This window comes from Canis lupus, chromosome 27 (assembly GCF_048164855.1).
Source record: "Canis lupus baileyi chromosome 27, mCanLup2.hap1, whole genome shotgun sequence".
NCBI classification, from domain to species: domain Eukaryota; kingdom Metazoa; phylum Chordata; class Mammalia; order Carnivora; family Canidae; genus Canis; species Canis lupus.
Window position 1 is genome coordinate 29,563,294 of NC_132864.1, and position 20,040 is coordinate 29,583,333.

Consider the following 20,040-nt stretch of genomic DNA (forward strand, 5'->3'; position numbering starts at 1 on the left):
TGGCTCGCTCAGTTGGAAGACCATGTGATTCTTGATCTTTGAGTTGTGAGTTCAAGCCTTGCGTTCCATGTAGGGATTACTTACATGAATAAATAAACTTTAAAAAAAAGATATGGAACACTTCCAACACTTCCATTTCGGGGATTCCTTGGGGGTGCCTGGGTGGCTTAGTTGGTTGGGTGACTGCCTTTGGCTCTGGTCATGATCTCAGGGTCCTGGGATTGAGCCCCCACATGAGGCTCCCTGCTCAGTGGCAAGGCTGCTTCTCCTTCTTCTCCCTCTGTGATCATTTTCACTCTCTTAAATGAACAAATAAATGAATAAATAAATAATCTTCAAGGATCCCTTGGGTCACACTTCATAGTCATAGTCTCTCCCTTTCTCCTCACTTCCCTAACCACTAATCTATTCTCCAGGTCTGTAATTTTGCATTTTGTCATTTCAAGAATGTTATATGTATATGTAAAATCATATAGTGTGTAGCCTTTTTCAAGTCGGTTCACTCAACCATAATTCCCTTGAGATCCCATGGAGTTGTTGAATGTTATCAATAGTTTTTTTTTTTTCCTTTTCATTGCTGAATAGTATTTCCTAGTGTGAATGTATCACAGTTTGTTTTAAATTTATCAATTAGGGGCAGCCCCGGTGGCGCAGCTGTTTAGCGGTTTAGTCCTGCATTGGGCTCCCTGCATGGAGCCTGCTTCTCCCTCTGCCTGTATCTCTGCCTCTCTCTTTGTGTCTCTCATGAATAAATAAATAAAATCTTTAAAAAAATAATAAGTTCATCCATTAGGGGCTCCTGGGTGGCACGGTGGTTGAGCGCGTGCCTTTGGCTTGGGGCATGATCCCGGTCCAGGGATGGAGTCCCCTCAGGCTTCCTGCATGGAGTCTGCTTCTCTCTCTGCCTGTGTCTCTGCTTCTCTCTCTGTGTGTCTCTCATGAATAAGTAAATAAATAAAATCTTAAAAAATTAAATTCACCCATTAAAGGACATTTCATTTGTTTCAGTTTGGGGCTACTACAAAGAAAACTTTGGATGATCATGCACAGTTTTTGTGATTACATAAGTTTTCACTTCTCTAGACTCAACGTTCAAGAGTGCAGTTGCTGGGTATCAGTAAGCATATGCTTGATTTTGTAAGAAACTGATACTTTTTCTCAGAGTAACTGGGCCATTTTATATTCCCACCAGCAATGTACAAGTGATCCAGTTTCTCTGCATCCTCACCAGCATTTGGTGTTCATTATTTTTTATTAGCCATTCTGATACATGTGTAGTTATATCTCTTTGTGGTTTCAATTTGCATTTCTCTGCTAATGATGTGGAACCTGTGCTCATTTGCCATCTGTATACTCTCTTCATTGGATGTCTGTTCATGTCTTCTGTCCATTTTCTAATGGGATTGTTTGATATTTACTACTGAGTTTGAGTTTTTTGGCAGGAATACAGTTTACGAATGTTCCCTCCCAGTCTGTATACCTTGCCTTTTCATCTTCTGAGCAGGGTCTTTCAAAGAGCACACGTTTTTTGTTTTGACGTGTTTCAACTTCTCAACTTTTCGTTTTAGGACTTACGCTTTTAGTGTCAAGACCAAAAACTTTTGCCTAGTTCTAGATCTCAAAGATTTTCTCCCATTTTTTTAAAAAAGATTTTATTTATTTATTCATGAGAGACACAGAGAAAGGCAGAGACATGGGCAGAAGGAGAAGCTGGATTCCAATGGGGAGCTTGACATGGAATTCAATCCCAGGACCCCAGGATCAAGACCTGACCCAAAGGCAGATGCTCAACCACTGAGCCACCCAGATGCCCCTCCCATTTTTTTTTCTAAAAGTTTTATGGTTTTACATTTTACATTTAAGTCCTTGATCCATTTTGAGTTAATTTTTGTATTTGGTATGTGGTTTAGGTGGCTGTTCAATTTTTCTGCCTAGTGATGACCAATTGTTTCAGTCTTTGTTTATTTTTATTTTTATTTTTTTTATTTCTTTTTTTTTTTTTTAATTTTTATTTATTCATGATAGGCACACAGTGAGAGAGAGAGAGGCAGAGACACAGGCAGAGGGAGAAGCAGGCTCCATGCACCGGGAGCCCGATGTGGGATTCGATCCCGGGTCTCCAGGATCACGCCCTGGGCCAAAGGCAGGCGCCAAACCGCTGCGCCACCCAGGGATCCCTCAGTCTTTGTTTAAAAGGCTATTTTTTTCCCTGTTGAACTGCTTTTACAAAAATCATTTGGGCATATTTATGTGGGTCTATTTCTGGGCCAAGAGCCCAAAGCAATCTTGACTCAGATATTGAACTTGGATGAACAAAACACAAGAAATCGATCCATGCAAAGATTGAATGAAGAGTAACATGGGATGCATTTATCAGACAACCTAATGCTTTATGTAATTAAATGTGGAACTAAGAAATTGACTGTGAGTACCCTGATCTTCAAACACAGGCTCAGGGAAGCGGTCCAAAGCAGCAAGGTATATTGAAACAGGCCTTGACTGTGGGGCCAAGAGACCTGCAATCAGACTTTGAGTTCATCATTTATCACCTGAGAGACATTCAGCAGATAAGTGAGTTAACTCACCAGGAGTCTCACCTTTTCCCTCCTTTATGGAGATCATGTTACAGCCTCACAGGATTAGTTTGTGAATAAATGAGATGGAGGCCTGAAAATGGCTACAATGAACTTGGTCCACAATAGCTATGTCAGGGACAGATCTGAGGGATGGTTTGGAGGTCTTATCCCATGTTCTCTATCAGCCCTCTCCCAAGCATCTACTCTAAGTAAAAAGTGTGTATACTATGCAAATATGCCTCACAAATGCAGCATTGAGTCCCTCCCTTCAATTGAGCTACTGTTCTTAAACCATTCTCTTATAGAAATTGCAGAGATTCTGCAGTTCTGTGATATATAGGCTGGGCATCTTTTATCCTGAACATCAGAACTTGGTGGGTTTGTCCTCAGGATTGGCATTCAGGGGTCTCCATTTCAACTTTATCTGGTCACTGACTCACTCTGCAGATGAGATTTATTTTCTTTCTCTGGACATCAGCTTTTCCCTGGAAAGGGGAAGAAACTTGATGCCCACCTCCTAAGGTTGTTTAGGAGGACCAACAAATAACGAAATGGAGAATACCTAGTGATAGCTTCATACCTTCCTTGTGTTAAGTACTGTTGAGCAGTAGTCAGTAAGCTGTGGCTCAGGCTCCAGTTCTGTCCTCCCTTTTCCCCTCAGCCTGTTTTTGTGTGGCCTGAGAGCTAAGAATGTTTTTCACATTTTGATTTTTTTAATGAGTACATTTATTTATTTGTTTATTTATTTATTTGTTTGTTTATGAAAGAGAGTGAGAGCAGGGGAGGAACAGAGGGAGAGGGACAAGCAGATACTGCACTGAGCATGCAGCCCAATGCAGAGCTCAATCCCACAACCCTGAGATCATGACCTGAGCTGAAATCACTCAACCAGCTGAGTCACCCAGATGCCCCTGTGTTTAAGATTTATTTATTTACTTATTTGAGAGAGAGAGGGAAATCGTGCATGTGAACAGGGGAAGGGGCAGGGGGAGATGGGGAAAGAGAGGCAGACTCCCTGCTGGGCACAGAGCCTGCCTCTGGACTCTATCCTATAACCTCAAGATCATGACCTGAGCCAAAACCAAGAGTTGGACACTAAACCGACTGAGCCACTAAGGCACCGTACATTTTAAGGGACTGTTAAAGGAAGGAAGGAAGGAAGGAAGGAAGGAAGGAAGGAAGGAAGGAAGGAAGGAAGATGCCACAAAGATGTATGTGGTTTGTAAAGCCCAAAATATTTACTATTTGGCCCTTTACAGAAAAAAAAACTGGCCCCAGCTATAGAGGATAAAACCAAGGCTCAAAGAAGAGGAGGATGTCATGTACCTTGGTCACACAGCAAGGGAATATTCAAGCTATGTATTCATTTATTCATCCAAAATATGTAGTAATAAAGGAAATTTGCGTATCGGGATTCACAAAATGGAAGTTGCCCCAGTGGCCTGGCCCACATCACAAACCTAAACCTAAGTCAACCCATACTTATTGGAAAAACACTTCAAAACTGTCTAGGAAACCTAATATACACCAATCATAATCCTCCAATTCAGTTTAGGCTAGCTCCCCTTACCTATGTAATAGGACCTGCTAACCTTACCAGAAAATCCCTGACCTACTAGCCAATCATGCCCTATTTTCATGTTGCTGCTTAGAATGTTCTATAAAATATACTCTTGTCCAAAATCCCTTGGGAAGAGTGCTTCACTGTCTGTGAGGCACTGTGCTTTCCCAATCTATGTATTGTTTCCCCTTGAATAAAGGACATTAAACTCATTACTAAATTGTATTATTTTTATCATTCAACAATAGATTGGACTCACTTTTTTTTTTTTTTAAGATTTTATATATTTATTCATGAGAAACACACACAAAGAGAGGCAGAGACATAGGCAAAGGGAGAAGCAGGCTCCATGCAGGGAGCCTGATGTGGGACTGGATCCTGGGACTCCAGGACCACGCTCTGAGCTGAAGGCAGACACTCAACCGTTGAGCCACCCAGGAGTCCTGGACTCACTTTCTATATAAGAATAACATGCTACAAAAATCATGGGATAATGCAATATTTTTCAAGGTGAATTCCAAGGAGCCCAGATTCCAGGAGTTGCCCAGAAACATGTCCTCCAATCAAATGACTCCTGCAAACTGAAAACTCTGTAACTTCCTCTTAGAATGTCACCATGTCTATCAGCATATCAAGGCTCTGAGAAGTTCAACAGCAAAGAAAATAACCTGGTTACCTCATGAACTCAGCATGTCCCCTAATTTATTCAGCTGGGAAACTCTTATTTTTGTTCTATTTATTTTGATGATAGCTATATAATATCATTCACCAGAAACATTTGGGAAATTCTGAAGTTGTAGGCCAATCACTTGGTTTGAAAGCTGGCCAGGCCATTTCTTTGTTGTAGGAACCTGCGCAAGTCACCCAGAAAGTGAAAGCTCATTTCCACCTACATATACATCTCTGATCCTGTTTCCTGCTTTTAGAGCCACACTTCCCACCAAGGCATTTGTTGTCAATCTTCCATGTTTCTCCTTCCATGTTGGCTCAGGGGAGAGGAGGTTTGGGCTTTATTTTTTTTCTCTCTTGTTGGGTATAATTCTGTAATTTCCCAGAAAGACTGAGGCCTCCAGATCATACCAGCTGTCCTTTTATGTCATGTATGTCCTGATGAAGGAGGATGGAGTGGGTCAAGTGGGTCTTGACTTTCTTAAAAAGTCAAGAACATAGGACTCAGGGAGATAGATGAAATTCATACAATAAAATAGATTTGTCAACATCCAGAGACTTGTTGGAACAAGGTTGATTATTTCCTAGAGGTGCTGATGAAGGAATTCGTAATATTAAAAGAATGCAACCGTTATGGAATCCAGCCTGCACTCTATGATTAACACAGCATTAAATCATAGAACTTCAGCAAGATTCTAGTCTTAGAATGAGTGGTAAGCTTGCCTCACAGAGAGATGTTCAAATAAACCTATAGTTGCTCCAATTGATTGGTCCAATGAATAAATCAGGTCTCTTTTGCCTCTGGATCTTTGCATATGCTGTTTCATTCACCTGAGTCATCCTTTCTCTTGACTTTTGTCTGATTAAGTTTTATATTTCTTTCTAGTCTCTGCATCAATGTTTCTTGCCCCCCTCCCATAAGTGTGGGGTAGGTTCCCTATATAACTGCTGCCATAAATCCTGTATCTTCTCCATTAGAGCACTCACCTGGCCTTCTGTTGACTTTGTCTTGCCAAATAGACAGTGAGTCCCAGGAGGGCAGAGCCTGGTTTTCTCTTGTCACTATTGTCACTATTGCATCTATAGAGCTTGGTATGGTATTAGACAAAGGGGGTACGTTTGCAACAAATACATACGTTTGACTGACTTTGTATACTCTTTGAACTCCTTGGCTCTCAGACACACTGGGGAGTCTGAGGCAGTTTGGCAGACTTTGTAGAGGTGTGGCAGGGCTTGGAATGGAACTGAGATCCTTTGACACTAGATGTGAGATGCTATTTCATACCCCTCAACCATTTCTTTCTTTCTTTCTTTCTTTCTTTCTTTCTTTCTTTCTTTCTTTCTTTCTTTCTTTTCTTTCTTTCTTCTTCTCTTTTCTTTCTTTCTTTCTTTCAAGATTTTATTTTTAAGTAATCTCTACACCCAACTTGGGGTTTGAACTCACGACCCTGAGATCAAGAGTTTCACGCTTTACTGACTGAGCCAGCCAGGTGCCTTGGTACCCTTCAACCACTTCTTAAATAATTTAATTCCATCCCAACAGAGCTTCCACAGCCTTATTTCAGTCTTTCTTGTCATCGTTGTAGAAGTTAAGGCTGTTTCAGAGAATTATTTTATAACAAATGGGATCTTGGGGCAGAAGAAAATTTATCTCTCAGAGGTTGGAGAAATGTGTGCCTTTGGACCTTGGATTTAAATGAGCCAGCAAATCCCTGCTAATTCTCTTCCCTTGCTGGGTCCCTTCTGCTTCATATTTAGCAAAGGAGAACGCCAGCCTATGTCACCCATGATTTATGCCCTGCTGTTTGCTCTCTTCCCCTAGAACATTAAACACCCTGAGCAGAGGGGGAATAAGAGGTAATCTCAGGATGCCTGGCTGCCAGACGGGTGTCTGGGAAGGGCTCTCTGCTCTGGGGGGGCGGAAAGGGAGGAGGTTGAAATGTGAAAAAAAAAAAAGAAAGAAAAAAGAAAAAGACCTATGGGACTTCCACAAAAAGGAACAAGGGAGTCTCTGTTTGCTTCAACCTCTGCAAAAACCATTGGCCCCTGTGCTGAGAGACTTAGGTGCTTGCTTTACTTGTATACTGAAGTGTTTTCCCTCTGGGTCTCAGTTTTCCAGCTGGCTGAGGAGAGTCTGGATGAGCTTGAGCTCCCCACAGCCTCAGGGATCTGGAGCTAGTTGGTGTAGCTGCCTTGTATGGAGCAATGAAGTGGTTAACCATGTGGACTCCAGCTCTACTTCCCACTGGCTGTGTGGCTCTGGGCAAGTTCCTTACCTCTCTCTGGGCCTTCTTCATTGGGTTGCTGGGAACTAAAGCTCCTGGTGGCACTGTCACAGAGCCAGCCCTTAATAAGAGGCAGTTGTTATTGATTGGGGCTGCTATTCCTTATGTGGTCACCAACCTTGGCCTTGGTGTCTCTCTACCTGAGTTCCCTGCTTGGGGCCTGGCTGGTAGGGGCAAGGCGTCCCTGCCAGCTTTTGGAAACTCTGGGCAGAAGGGAGGAGGAGCTATTTTCAGTGGATTCTGGTTCTATTTGTGGCTACGAATTGGCCCAGGCTGTAGGGAAGCTTTGGGTAGAGAAAGCTGGCCACTGGTGTGCCTTACAGGGGAGAGGATAGAGACAGGAGAGGGAGGGAAGAGAGAGGGTAAATGGAGAGAAGAAGGGAAGACCTCCTTTTCTTTCCCAGAGGTCCATGTCTGTCCCCCCCCACCAGCCTCTTCTTGTCAATTTTATCTCCTCTATCTTCCCTTGGGGAATTCACGGGTTCAAGGGAAGGCGGGGTGGGGGGAGTGGGGGGTGGGGGGGGGCGGCTACTGACCTTTCAAAGGTAGATTTAGTTAGTAACACCAAGCAATCCATCAATCCAGGTAACACCCTGTTCCCAACCAAGGGCATTGATTTTTCTCAAGCTGAAGTGGGATTTGTATCTCTCAGTGGAATTGTGATGTATTTGTTAAGGCATGAGTGGTGTCTAAACCACCAAATGCCTATATCATTTATCAAAGCGAAGAGGAAGCATTCTCATTTTCCCACTGGACCTCCAGACCTTGCCCCTCCCCCATGTGGCCAAGCAGGTGGCCAAGAGGTTAAGAACTTCTCTGGGCTTCGTGGGGGACAGGCCAGGAAGACATATTTAGAGTCCTTTCCAGCTGCGGTTCTGTAATTCTCTGATGCAATAATCAAACAAGGCGAGGCTGGATCCTTTAATCAGAGGATGGTTGGTAGGATTGGGAGGCTCTGGAGAGGATGACATCCCACCCTGTCATTTTCTGGATGAGAAAACTGAGGCCCTGAGGGTGGAGTCAGGTCAGTGAGTCAGTGGCTCAGCTGGGTCAGGAATCCGGGCTTCCTACCTCCGATTGCAGCAGGCCTCTGTGACACTGGGCTACCAGGTACCTTTCCAGGGGAGGAGGATGGGAAGCACGCCTACTGAGCACTACTGCACATGTGTTAACTCATTTATCCTAAACAATAATTCATTTTCCAGATGAAGTTACCCACATAGTAAGGTAACTTACTGGTGACAGGTTTGTTTAATTCAAAAACTCAATCACTATTTGAATGTTTTTCAAAGTCCAGTCATTTGGGTACTATCCTCATGAGTTTTTAAATTTTTAAATTAATTTATTTAGAGAGAGAGAGAGAGAGAGAGAGAATGCATGTGAGCAGGGGAAGGGGCAGAACAGGATGGAGAGGGAGAGGGAGATAATCTCAAGAAGACTCCACGCTGAGCACAGAGCCAGACACAGGGCTCCATCTCATGACTCTGAGATCATGACGAGCTGAAACCAAGAGTCTAACCGACTAAGCCATCCAGGTGCCCTGTATCCTAATGAATTTTTGACACAATCAGCTTTGTGCTTATACTTACCTTTTTAAAAAATAAAATTCAGCTGAATAAATTTGATGATATGATTGGCTTTATTAAGCTATTCATGAATTGGGAAGCAGCCCTTCTAGCAAGGAGAGAGGTACTCAGAGGAACTGTAGAAAATGGAAGGTTTTTATAGGAAGGAGGGTGGAGCAAGGAAATTATTAGCAAAAGAAAAGATTGCTTGGCTAGGACAACATCTTTTGGGGGGAAGGGAATGTAAGGTTTTTAATATGCAGATTACTTCACTATTGCTGTTAAGGGCGGTTCAGATCCACTTTTTTTTTTTTTAAGATTTTATTTATTTATTCATGAGAGACACACAGAGGGAGGCAGAGACAGAGGCAGAAGGAGAAGCCGGCTCCCTGTGAGGAGCCTGATGCGGGCCTCAATCCCAGGACCCCGGGATCACAATTTGAGACAAAGGCAGATGCTCAAACAGTGAGCCACCCAGGCGTCCCTCAGGTCCACTTTTAAAAAGTCATGTTTGGGGTGCCTGGGTGGCTCAGTTGGTTAAGTGTCCTATTCTTGGTTTCAGCTCAGGTCATAATCCCCTGGTTGGGAGATTGGGCAGCTTTGGCCTGGCAGTCAGTGGGCAGGTGCCACCTGCCACAAGTGCTCTCTCCCTGCCTCTCTCTGAAATAAATAAATAAATAAATCTTTAAAAGTCACATTCCTGGGGCACCTGGCTGGTCGGTCTGTAGACCATGCAACTCCTGATCTCTAGGTCATGGGTTCAAGTGCTACATTGGGCGTAGAGCTTACTTTATTTATTTATTTTTTTAAAGATTTTATTTATTATTTATTCATGATAGAGAGAGAGAGAGAGAGAGACGGGCAGAAGGAGAAGCAGGCTCCATGCAGGGAGCCCAACGTGGGACTCGATCCTGGGACTCCAGGATTGCACCCTGGGCTGAAGGCAGGCGCCAAACCGCTGAGCCACCCAGGGATTCCCAGAGCTTACTTTAAAAAAAAAAAAAAAAGTCACATTTCTGTTCAATCTTGGTTTTGGCACCAAAAAAAACAAAAAAATAAAGAAAAAGTCAGATTCCTGGGAGAGGCTGAAACTGTAACAAAGTCTTGGTTTTCTGTTGTGCAGGGCAAATGACTTCATTTTGGGCTTCTTTAACATGTCTTATTTTTCCTTAAGTAAGTTCTTTTTTTCTTTTTTTTTTTTTTATGATAGTCACAGAGAGAGAGAGAGAGAGAGAGAGAGAGAGAGGCAGAGCCACAGGCAGAGGGAGAAGCAGGCTCCATGCACCGGGAGCCCAACATGGGATTTGATCCCAGGTCTCCAGGATCGCGCCCTGATCCAAAGGCAGGCACCAAACCACTGCGCCACCCAGGGATCCCAGATTTTATTTTTTTATTAGACACACACAGAGAGAGAACAGAAGCAGGGAGAGCTGTAGGCAGAGGAAGAGGCAGACTCCATACTAAGTGGGGAACTCAATGTGGGGCTTGATCCCAGGACCCTAGGATCATGACCTGAGCTGAAGGCAGACACCTAACCAACTGAGCCACCCAGGGGCCCCAGTTCATCATTTTATTTAAGTAAATTTAGCCTTGTCCTAAGCAATGATGCCTGTAATAACTGAGTTTGTTTGGCTATATGTTACCAATTACGTATTAAATAACTAAACAAAAAAATCCAAGTACAGACCAAAAATGCCTTTGAAATTGAGAAATATGGGATGCCTGGTGGCTCAGTGGTTGAGCATCTGCCTTTGGCTCAGGGTGTGATCCCAGGGTCCTGGAATCGAGTCTCACGTTGGGCTTCCTGCATGGAGCCTGCTTCTCCCTCTGCCTGTGTCTCTGCCTCTCTCTCTGTGTCTCTCATGATAAATAAATAAAATCTTAAAAAAAAAGAAATTGAGAAATATCAATGAATACTCTATACTTGCAATACTCAAACTTACTAGTTTCTTTAAAATTGTTAAGACCCTAAAGAGATTTTGTTTATGTAAGTTACTTATGTCAATCGATATTTATCTTGTTAGGAATTAAAACTGACAAGATATTAAACTGTATATTAATTTACAAAAATAGCATGATTTAGGGGTACCTGGCCTGCTCAGTTGGTAGACTGTGCAACTCTTGATCTCAGGGTCATGAGTTTGAACTGTGTATTGGGTATAGAACTTACTTAAAAGATTTTTTTAAATGAATAAACAAAGCACAATTTAAAAAATGATATTGTAAATCCATGACTGTTGACATAAATATCTTTATGAAAAATAACTATTTTTTTATAACTATGTTTTCCAAACAAATATTTTAGTGAGAAGAATGGCATTGTTTTACACAGTTGCAGGTCTCATTAAAGCTTGACTTAATAGAATAATTCTGCATTCTCATATCTACTACATTCAGTCTCTGGCAATTTGTTTTAGTTGAACTATATGAGGACAATCCAGCCTCATACAATTGAGATAAATGAACACATTCTTTTTTGATATTACACTAAAATTTGACAAGTGGTAGTTTCTTCAAGTTTAGTTGCATAGGGATCCCTGGGTGGCACAGCGGTTTAGCGCCTGCCTTTGGCTCAGGGCACGATCCTGGAGACCCGGGATTGAATCCCACGTCGGGCTCCCGGTGCATGGAGCCTGCTTCTCCCTCTGCCTCTCTCTCTCTCTGTGTGTGACTATCGTAAATAAATAAAAATTAAAAAAAAAGTTTAGTTGCATAATTCACATGAATGAATTTTTTGTAGTTACAGTAAAATCTTGCAGTTTGTTTTTATCTACCTATTTATTTGAGAGAGAGGAGGAAGAGCGGGAGAGAGAGCATGAGTGGGGTGAGGGGTAGTGGGAGAAGCAGACTCCTGCTGAGCTGGATGTGGAGCTTGATCCCAGGAGTCTGTGATCATGACCTGAGCTGAAAGCAGACGCTCAACCAACTGAGCCAACCTGGTGCTCCTGGTTTATCTGGCATTTTGAATGGAACTTTTATTCATGCATGTGGTATGGTAATATGCATTGGTCATTTGGAAAATACTGGTTCACTGGGTTATGCAGCTTTTCCAATTGTTGGTACAGTTCATTAACAATATCAAAAATCCATTTTTGTTAGTTATTACAACCCATCCACATAGAAAAGATATTAGGGATTGGGAAGTTGTCACATTCATAGTGGCACTTTCAAATTTTCTAAAATTCTAGTTAATCTCAAATGCTATCATTTGTAATAAATATTAGCAGCTATTTTGCTTGACACGACAACTCATTTCATACTTTTTTTTTATTTCATACGTTTTTAAAGACTTTATTTTTAAATAATCTCTATACCCAACGTGTGGCTTGAGTTTACAACCCTGAGATCACAAGTTGTATGCTCCACTGACCGAGCCAGTCAGGCACCCTTCATTTCATACATTTTTGAGAAAAGTCTGCCAAATCTAAATAATTGTTGTTTGCATGTTGACTACTCTTTCTTTCTTTCTTTTTTAAAAGATTTTATTTTTTAGAAAGATTTTATTTATTTATTAGAGAGAGAGAGAGAGAGAGAGAGAGACAAGCAGAGGGAGATGCAGGCTCCATCCAGGGAGCCTGATGTGGGACTTGATCCTAGGTCTCCAGGATCACACCCTGGGCTGAAGGCAGTGCTAACCGCTAAGCCACAGAGGCTGGCCTAAAGATTTTATTTATTTATTCATGAGAGAAAGGGAGAGAGAGGCAGAGGCAGAGAGAGAAGCAGGCTCCCCATGGAGCAGCAAGTCTGATGCAGGACTTGATCCCAGGACTCCAGGATCCCAGCACCTGAGCCGGGGGCAGATGCTTAACCAACTGAGCCACCCAGATGCCCCTATTCTTTCAAGTAAGTTAAAAATAGTGGGTTCTTTACAGTCCTCCCCCCTTAAAAAAGAGGCTAGTTTAGCTTGTAACTCAAGGAATCCTATAAGTGCTTTCCCTTGTAACAACCATTCTACCTCTACACATAGCAAAAGTGCTTTATGTACTTTATATAACTCATTAACGAGTATGGGGTTTTATTTTAGAGTTATGAATGTGTTTGGAACTGGATAGAGGTGGTGGTTGCACAACAATGTGAATGTATTAAATGACACAGAATTGGTCAGGGGTGCTGGGCTGATTGGTAGAGTAACTCTTGATCTTGGGGTTGTAAGTTCAAGCCACATGTTGGCTGTAGAGATTACTTTTAAAAAATGACACAGAATTGGTCACTTTATTTTTTAAATTTATTTTTCTCTCTCTCTTTTTTCGAGTAATCTCTACACCCAAAGTGGGGCTTGACCTCATGTCCTGAGGTCACGACTTGCATGCACCACCATCTAAGCCAACCAGGCCCCCCACAATTGGTCACTTTAAAATGGTTGATTTTATGTAATGTGAATTTTACTTCAATAAAATGTTTTAAAAAGTGCTTTAGGGATCCCTGGGTGGCGCAGCGGTTTAGCACCTGCCTTTGGCCCAGGGCGCGATCCTGGAGACCCGGGATCGAATCCCACGTCGGGCTCCTGGTGCATGGAGCCTGCTTCTCCCTCTGCATATGTCTCTGCCTCTCTCTCTCTCTCTGTGTGTGTGTGTGACTATCATAAATAAATAAATTAAATAAATCTTTTTTTAAAAAAGTGCTTTATGTGTAATTTCCATTTCATCATAGAGAATATTAAAAAGATTTGTAATCAAAGGTGTAGAGTTAATAAAATTGGATCTTTTTTTACTGCTTTCTCAAAGATATTCTTCGTTTAAAAAAAGATTTTAGTTTTAAGTAATCTGTACACTAAAGGTGGGGCTTGAACTTACAACCACAAGATCAAGAGCAGCATGTTGTACTGACTGAGCCAGCCAGATGCCCCATGAGGATATTGTTAAGTGAAACCAGCATTTTGTTTACTACCAGTGCGCATAAGTGAGGACTACAATGACTCCTAAAATGGGCAGTACCACTGCCTTGATTTGTGCCAGGAATCTTACCACCACTGCTTTTGCAACACCAGTGCAAATGCCAACATAGTTTTAAAAAAAAGGTAAATAATTTCTTATTATTAATTTTGAACCATATAGGTCTCTGAAAGTCTCAGGACTCCCTAGAGACTAGTGAGCCAAACTTTGAGGACCACTGCTCTATGCTGAATTGTTGAGCTGACCTACCCCAGCTATCAGAGGTACAGTGTGGTCACTGGAAAATCCCTGGAGATGTTGAATCATATAAACATTGAGTTCAATTGTAATTTCTAGTTGACCCTAGGCAAGTGGTTCCTCAAAATTTGAGCCGCTCCCCCCCCCCAGTTACTCCTCTCTGCTGAGTGAGGAGGCCAAGAAGATGCTGGGGTTACAAGAGTTTGGGGATAATCTACACAACAGCTCACTGAAGGGGAAGTGACTTTTATCATTAAGCAGCAGGATCTAGCATTGGAAAGGCTGCATTTGGGACTAGAGGGACTCCTACCTTTCAGGGGCCCTGGGTGACCTTAGGAAGCCTTTATCAATCAACCTTTCCATCTGTCTTAGGCTATTTCAAAAGAGTCCCTGAACAGCTGGAAGAATATTTTCAGCTTTGAAGATAGCAGGGGGGAAAGGAGGCTGAAAGGGTATCAGGAGGAGGGGAGGATGGTCAGGCTGTCAGGCAGGTAGACAGGGATGCCTCACATGAGAAACAAGGCAGTGAGAAACCCTCACTGAGTCTGGATTGGTTTTCTCTCTCTTTTCTGGACTCACTGCACAAAGTTTAAGGCTTTGTCTTCAGCCAAAGCCCAAGAGGGATCCCAGCCACTGGTTTGGTTTTTCAGAGGTTACCAACATTTTTCAAACTCATTACAAAACCCTTACATACCTCTGTGAGGTGAGCAGAATAGTGATTAGGCCCCCACAGGGCCAATGAGGAAACTGAGGCATAGAAAAGGGAATAAAGAATGAGTATGTGGTAGCGCCAAGATTCAAATCTTTCTTTAGACCCAAACCAGTTTTCTTTCCATTGTTTTTCTTTTTCAGCCCTTCTCCTTGAAGTGAGTTCTCAAGGCCACTTGGCAGTTATCTCTTATTTAAAGAAAATTTACTAAGGTCGGCTTAAGGATAAGCAGGTGGGCAGCAGTGGGTTATCATGTATAGATGAAGTTTAAAAGCATGCTCTTGGGGCCACCTGGGTGGTTCAGTGGTTGAGCACCTGCCTTTGGCTCCCATGGTGATCCCAGGGTCCTAGGATCAGGACCCCACAGGGAGCCTGCTTCTCCCTCTGCCTATGTCTTTGCCTCTCTTCCTCTGTCTCTCATGAGTAAATAAATAAAATCTTAAAAAAAAAATAAAAGCATGCTCTTGGAATCAAATTGTCTGGGTTCAAATTCTGACCTTTATACCACCTCTTGTGTAAAATCGGGTAGAGTAACAATTCCTGCTCATAGAGTTAAGATTACATTAGATATACATGTAAAGCTCTCACATACTGTCAGCACATCCTAAGATTCAATCCACCTTAGCTATTATGAGAAGAGACACAAATAGTTACGTCATGGGCACAGAGAAACTCCTTCTACCTCCTATGTACTAGTTGAGGACTCAGTTTAAAATACCTTAACTCCTCCCCTCCCATACTTGAACCCAAGTTAAAAGGCAAATAAGGGTGAATTTATTTTTATTTATTTATTTATTTATTTAGCGGAAAAATTAATCTAACAGGCACCTCTTTCACAGATTGCAGGGGAGCTTTCGCATTGGCTGAATCTTTGCCCCTTGCCAGCTCATTGGAAGCTAGCCAGCCTGTGGCAGGCTGTCCTGGAGTCTGGTGCTAGCTTCAGTCCAATCAGAGGCCACTCAACTATGGGAACCAATCCCTCAGCCTTTGCTCGAGCAGAGGCTGGGGTAGCAGAACAAGTGGCTAGAGGGGACAAACCTGATGGGAGCTTTATTTTATCAGACAATAGGAGAAACAGGTGGGAAACTTGTGTTTTTTTGTTTGTTGGTCATTCATCTATTCTATGTACTTACTGTTTCCTCTCTCATTCGGTATAGGCTACAATCCTATAATGAAAAGGGGGAAATCAGGACAGTAAAATATAAATAAAAGTAGAAAGTTGAGGTGGGAGAGAAAACCATGCTTCTTAATATGCGCACCTGAAGGCCCAACAGTAGGCTACCACTGAGCTTTAGATTTAGCCTTGGGCTTTTGGGAAGCCAAGGTGAAAAGATACACAATTAGCTGCATAACACGAAGTAATTATCAGAAAGAAAGCATACCTGATTCTGTGGGAGTACAGCAAAGTCTTTCCTAACTTTCAACTCTAATGTAACTTTTTATTTGGGATTCTATTTCAGGTGACAATGCATGAAGTGGGCAGTACAGTCCAATGGCTGACAGCATAATTTTTGTTGTCACTTGGGTTTGAGTTTGAATTTTGATTTAGTGCATTGTAATCTGGGCTGCAGTTTCTTAATTTGAAAAGTGGAGATAATAGTATCTGCCTATTAAAGCCGTGAAGATTCAATTAGAGGAATTGTGTAACTAAATATTAGCTGTTAATCAAGAAATTTGAGGGTAGCCAGGGTGGCTCAGTCAGTTATCTGCCATCTGCTGAGGTCACGATGATCTCAGGGTCCTAGGATCCAGTCCCATCTGGGCTCCCTGTTCAGCAGGGAGTCTGCTTCTCCTCTGCCCTTCCCTCCTGCTCTCTCTCTCTCTCTCAAATAAATAAAATCTTAAAAAACCAAATTTGTCCACTACTCACCATGCACAGTTCCGGGTGCTGGGGATAAAGTGATGAACAAAACATGAATTTTATCTTAAAGTAGCTTTTATGTTGTAATGGAATAGAAAGACGATAAACATGAAAGATGGATAAATAATTGCAGGGAGTACTGTGGAAAAAAAAAACCACACACAACAAATAAACAGATTTCATTTGACTGGGTCTCTTAGCCATTTTCCAGAAAAGTAAAGGGTATAATGTTGAAATGCAACTCTGAAGAGGTTAATCTGTTAGGGCCTAAAATAATTCCATTCTGGTTTGTAGAATTCGTCTGCAGGCTATTGTGGATAGGATACAATTTTTGTTTCAGTGTTTGAAAACTCAAGTTCTTCAGCCGAAGCAGTTTGAAATTGTATTCCGAGAGCCTCGAGCTCACCATACCTCTATGCGTTATATTAGATTAGTTTCATGCTCACCATAAGTATTTTACTGGTTGTGTGAGGCTTTGTCTTGCCCAGGGCTATAGGGAAGGGAAAAGTTGCCTCCCCCTGATCTTAGGACCGCCGTTGGTTTTCTCGGCCCACTTCCCACCCAGCGCCGAATCCCTTCTCCACCTGAGCTGGGGCCAGCCTTTCCCGCGGAGGGCGTTCAGCCGCCGCGCGGCCCCGCCCACCAGCTGGGGCGTGGCCGTCGGCCCGGCCCCGCCTCTGCCCCGCCAGCGCCTGCCTGCCCGCCTGCCTCCTGCTCCGCGACCGCGGACTGAGGGCCCGAGCGTGCGCGCGCGCTCCCGCTCGCGGCCCGGCTCGGCGTCGGGGGCGCGCTCTGTGTGGCCGCTGCCGCCATGTTGTTGTGGTTGTGAGAAGGCGGCGGTGGCAGCGGAGGAGCAGCCGGACGAGACGCTCCAGCGGCTCAGGCGCTGCCCCCCGCCGGCCCTGGCTGGGAGCCTAGTGGGGTGGCGGAGGAGGCCGTGCCGTGGCGAGCCTCGCCATGTCCTGCCGCCCGGTAAGAACGTCCCCCCCTCCTCCCGGGGTGAGGAGGGGCCGGAGGAGGGGCCGGCCTCGGCCGCGGCGCAGCGGCTGTCACCCTCTGAGGAGGAGGCGGCCCGCGGGGGGCTGGGGACGGCGTGGCCTGGGGAAGGGTGTCCTGGGCGGCGGCCGCGGCCGCCAGGGGGAGGCGTGGGGAGTGGGAGCGCAGCGGCTGGGCTCGGCCCCGACCCTCGGCGCGGGGGAGGCGGGGTCCCGGGCGGCCATCCCGGGGACCTGGCAGGGATGGGCCCGTGGGGAGAGGGGTGTGAAGTGCCGCCCCTGGAGCGTCCGGAGAAGTGCCCGCGCACCCCGGGAGGTGAGTGAGCACCCCCCCCGCCCCTCGCTCCCGACCGGGTCTGTGGCGAGAGGCCGGAGGTCGGGGGCCAGCAGAGCCCCCGGGGCGAGCGGTGCGGGCCCGGGACTTGTGGGAAGGAGGAGTGGCCGACTCTGCAGCAGGGCATCCTCCTGACCTGGTAGTACTTGGGTGGGAAGGATGGTTCCGAGGCGGTTAAGAGCAGGGGACGCTGGTCAAACAGCTCCGCGAAAAAGGATTTCCTAGGTGGAAATTGTGCCGCTCAGGACCCCTGCGATAATTTTGTTGCTTGTACTTTGGGCTGGAAAACTTACCTCGAAAAAATGGGGTCAATTTTATGGGCACTTTAATAAACTTCTTTGGGGCCTGATAATCTCGTTTGAGTTTTGTACTTGATGTTCAGTTAGCTGTTGATGTTCAAGTGTCTTCTCCAGTCAGAGGCCTAAATTTTCGACTGATTTAATATCTTGACACCCGCTTTGTTTATCTGACAGAGTCTAATTTTTCACAACGAAAAAAATGTGTGCACTCTTGTAGTTGAGGTTCAACTTCTTTTCTCACAGTGTGGACAGTGATGCTATCGAAGGCTTGGGTTGAATTACACGAGATGATTTTTTATGTAAGACGTTTGTGATTTGTACCTGGAGAGGTGACCGGGACTTTCTCCTTTTTAGATTAAAGGCTGTTTCTGTAGAGCCAGAAGCATGGTCTGTGTTATTTTTGCTGGAAGACACAAGTAAGGTGGGTTGGTGACACGCAAAAAGTCTTCCCTTCTAGGGTCTTTGACTTGAGTGGGTGGAAGAGCTTACAGAGTGATACAGTTTTGTGTAAGCCCAGTGTAGTATACTAAACTGAATTTGGAGAGTTCTAGGATTTTAGATTGGCTGCCTATGAAGGCCTCTTTCAGCTCTAATTACTTAACTCCCTCATTTTCAGGTGACCCAGAGCAGTTCAAGTGACCAGCAGAGTGTGGTGCAGCCCCATTTGTAGTTAATAGCAAGTCATAGGAGAACCCATGTTTCTCAACTTGTAGGCCAAGTTCTTTAATTCAGTGGTTACCTAAATACAGTCATGAGAAATAGTATGGACTGCCTTAAATGCTGATTCCTGAGCTTCATGTAGAAGGATCTGGTGAATTAAAATCTCTAAGGGTGGGGCCTGGGAATCCATTCTTACGAAGTTCCCTGAATGATTCTGGTCAGCCAGGTCTGTGAACCTGTGAAAGTCAGCTTTAGGTCACCCTTGGTATTCCATAAGGTTCCCATTAATTATGACTTCTGAGAATGCTTTTAATTCTTTATAGAGCTTTAAGAATTTGAGAGGTAGAGAAGAAGGGGAAGCCTGAGAAATTTAAAACTGAAAATTGAGCATCTCTTAGAAAATAATGGATTTAGGTAGAGGAATTAGATTTGTTGTTAGAAGTTATTTGTGCAAGTCTTTGGGAACACATTTGATAAAATTAGATGCTGCTTGACTGGACGTATACCTAGAGATATATAAGAGGATCTAGAGGAAAGAAAAAGAGAGGGAGAGGCAAAAAGTCTACTTCTGGCTCACAAAGGGGTCCATGGTAGGTGCTTCATATCAACATTATGCTTGCTCCTAAACCATCTGACTCAGATTTCTAGTAAAGTGAGGGTAGGGTGGGTGGGTTAGCAGTCATTTGAAATGAGGGTTGTGCACCAGGAAGGTTATTGTGGATTGTGAAAAGTTCTTGAAATTTGCCCCAGGCCATGAGGAGTGGTAAAGTCAGTTTTTAAATCTGTTGTAGTTCTGGTTAACACCTTCTGTGGTAAAGTGGAATGGTGAATTACCCAAGAAATACTCATGTTGCACCGGGAGTGTGGTAAGGTTTGTTGCAAGTTTAGAAGAATTGGCAGAAAATATTATAGTTATGTAGAGTAGTGAAGGAGTTTGGTAAATACCCTGTCAAACCATGAAGTAGTATTTTAGAAAAATGTATCCAGTTGTCCAGTTTGAGAGCCAGAGGCTGTTTTGTTTTCTTGGATCTCCAGTTTTCTTGGTATCTCCAGTGTCTAGCACAGTTTCCACAGCATATACTGTGCTCTCAGGTATTTTTTGAGCAAATGGGTAGTATTGAGTTGTGAAGAAAAATGTGGTTGATAACTTTATTAAAAATTATTAATAAAAGATATTATAGAAGTTATTAAAAGCTACTTTAGGGGGTGCCTGGGTGGCTCAATTGGTTGAGCGTCTGACTTTGGCTCAGGTCATGATCTCATGGTCCTGGGATCAGCTCCACATAGGGCTCCCTACTCAGGAGGGAGTCTGCTTGTTCCCCTGTCCCTCTCTCTGCTTATGCTCGCATGCATGTGCATACCCTCTCTCTCAAATCAAATCTTAAAATAAAAAAGCT

The 20,040-nt window shown here is 43.7% G+C and overlaps 1 protein-coding gene across 14 annotated transcripts in view; it reads left to right on the forward strand.

Moving 5' to 3' along the window:
- Positions 1 to 17,125: 17,125 nt before the first annotated feature.
- MTMR3 (myotubularin related protein 3) overlaps positions 17,126 to 20,040 on the forward strand; it is a 141,377-nt gene continuing 138,462 nt past the window's right edge. For 8 of the 14 annotated variants that reach the window (XM_072803186.1, XM_072803183.1, XM_072803182.1 and 5 more), the window contains exon 1: positions 17,127 to 17,327. The gene's annotated coding sequence lies outside the window, so the exon portion shown is untranslated. Of the gene's footprint in view, positions 17,328 to 17,529; positions 17,667 to 20,040 lie in introns of those variants that run through there. The other 6 variants (XM_072803193.1, XM_072803192.1, XM_072803198.1 and 3 more) reach the window with 4 other exon arrangements.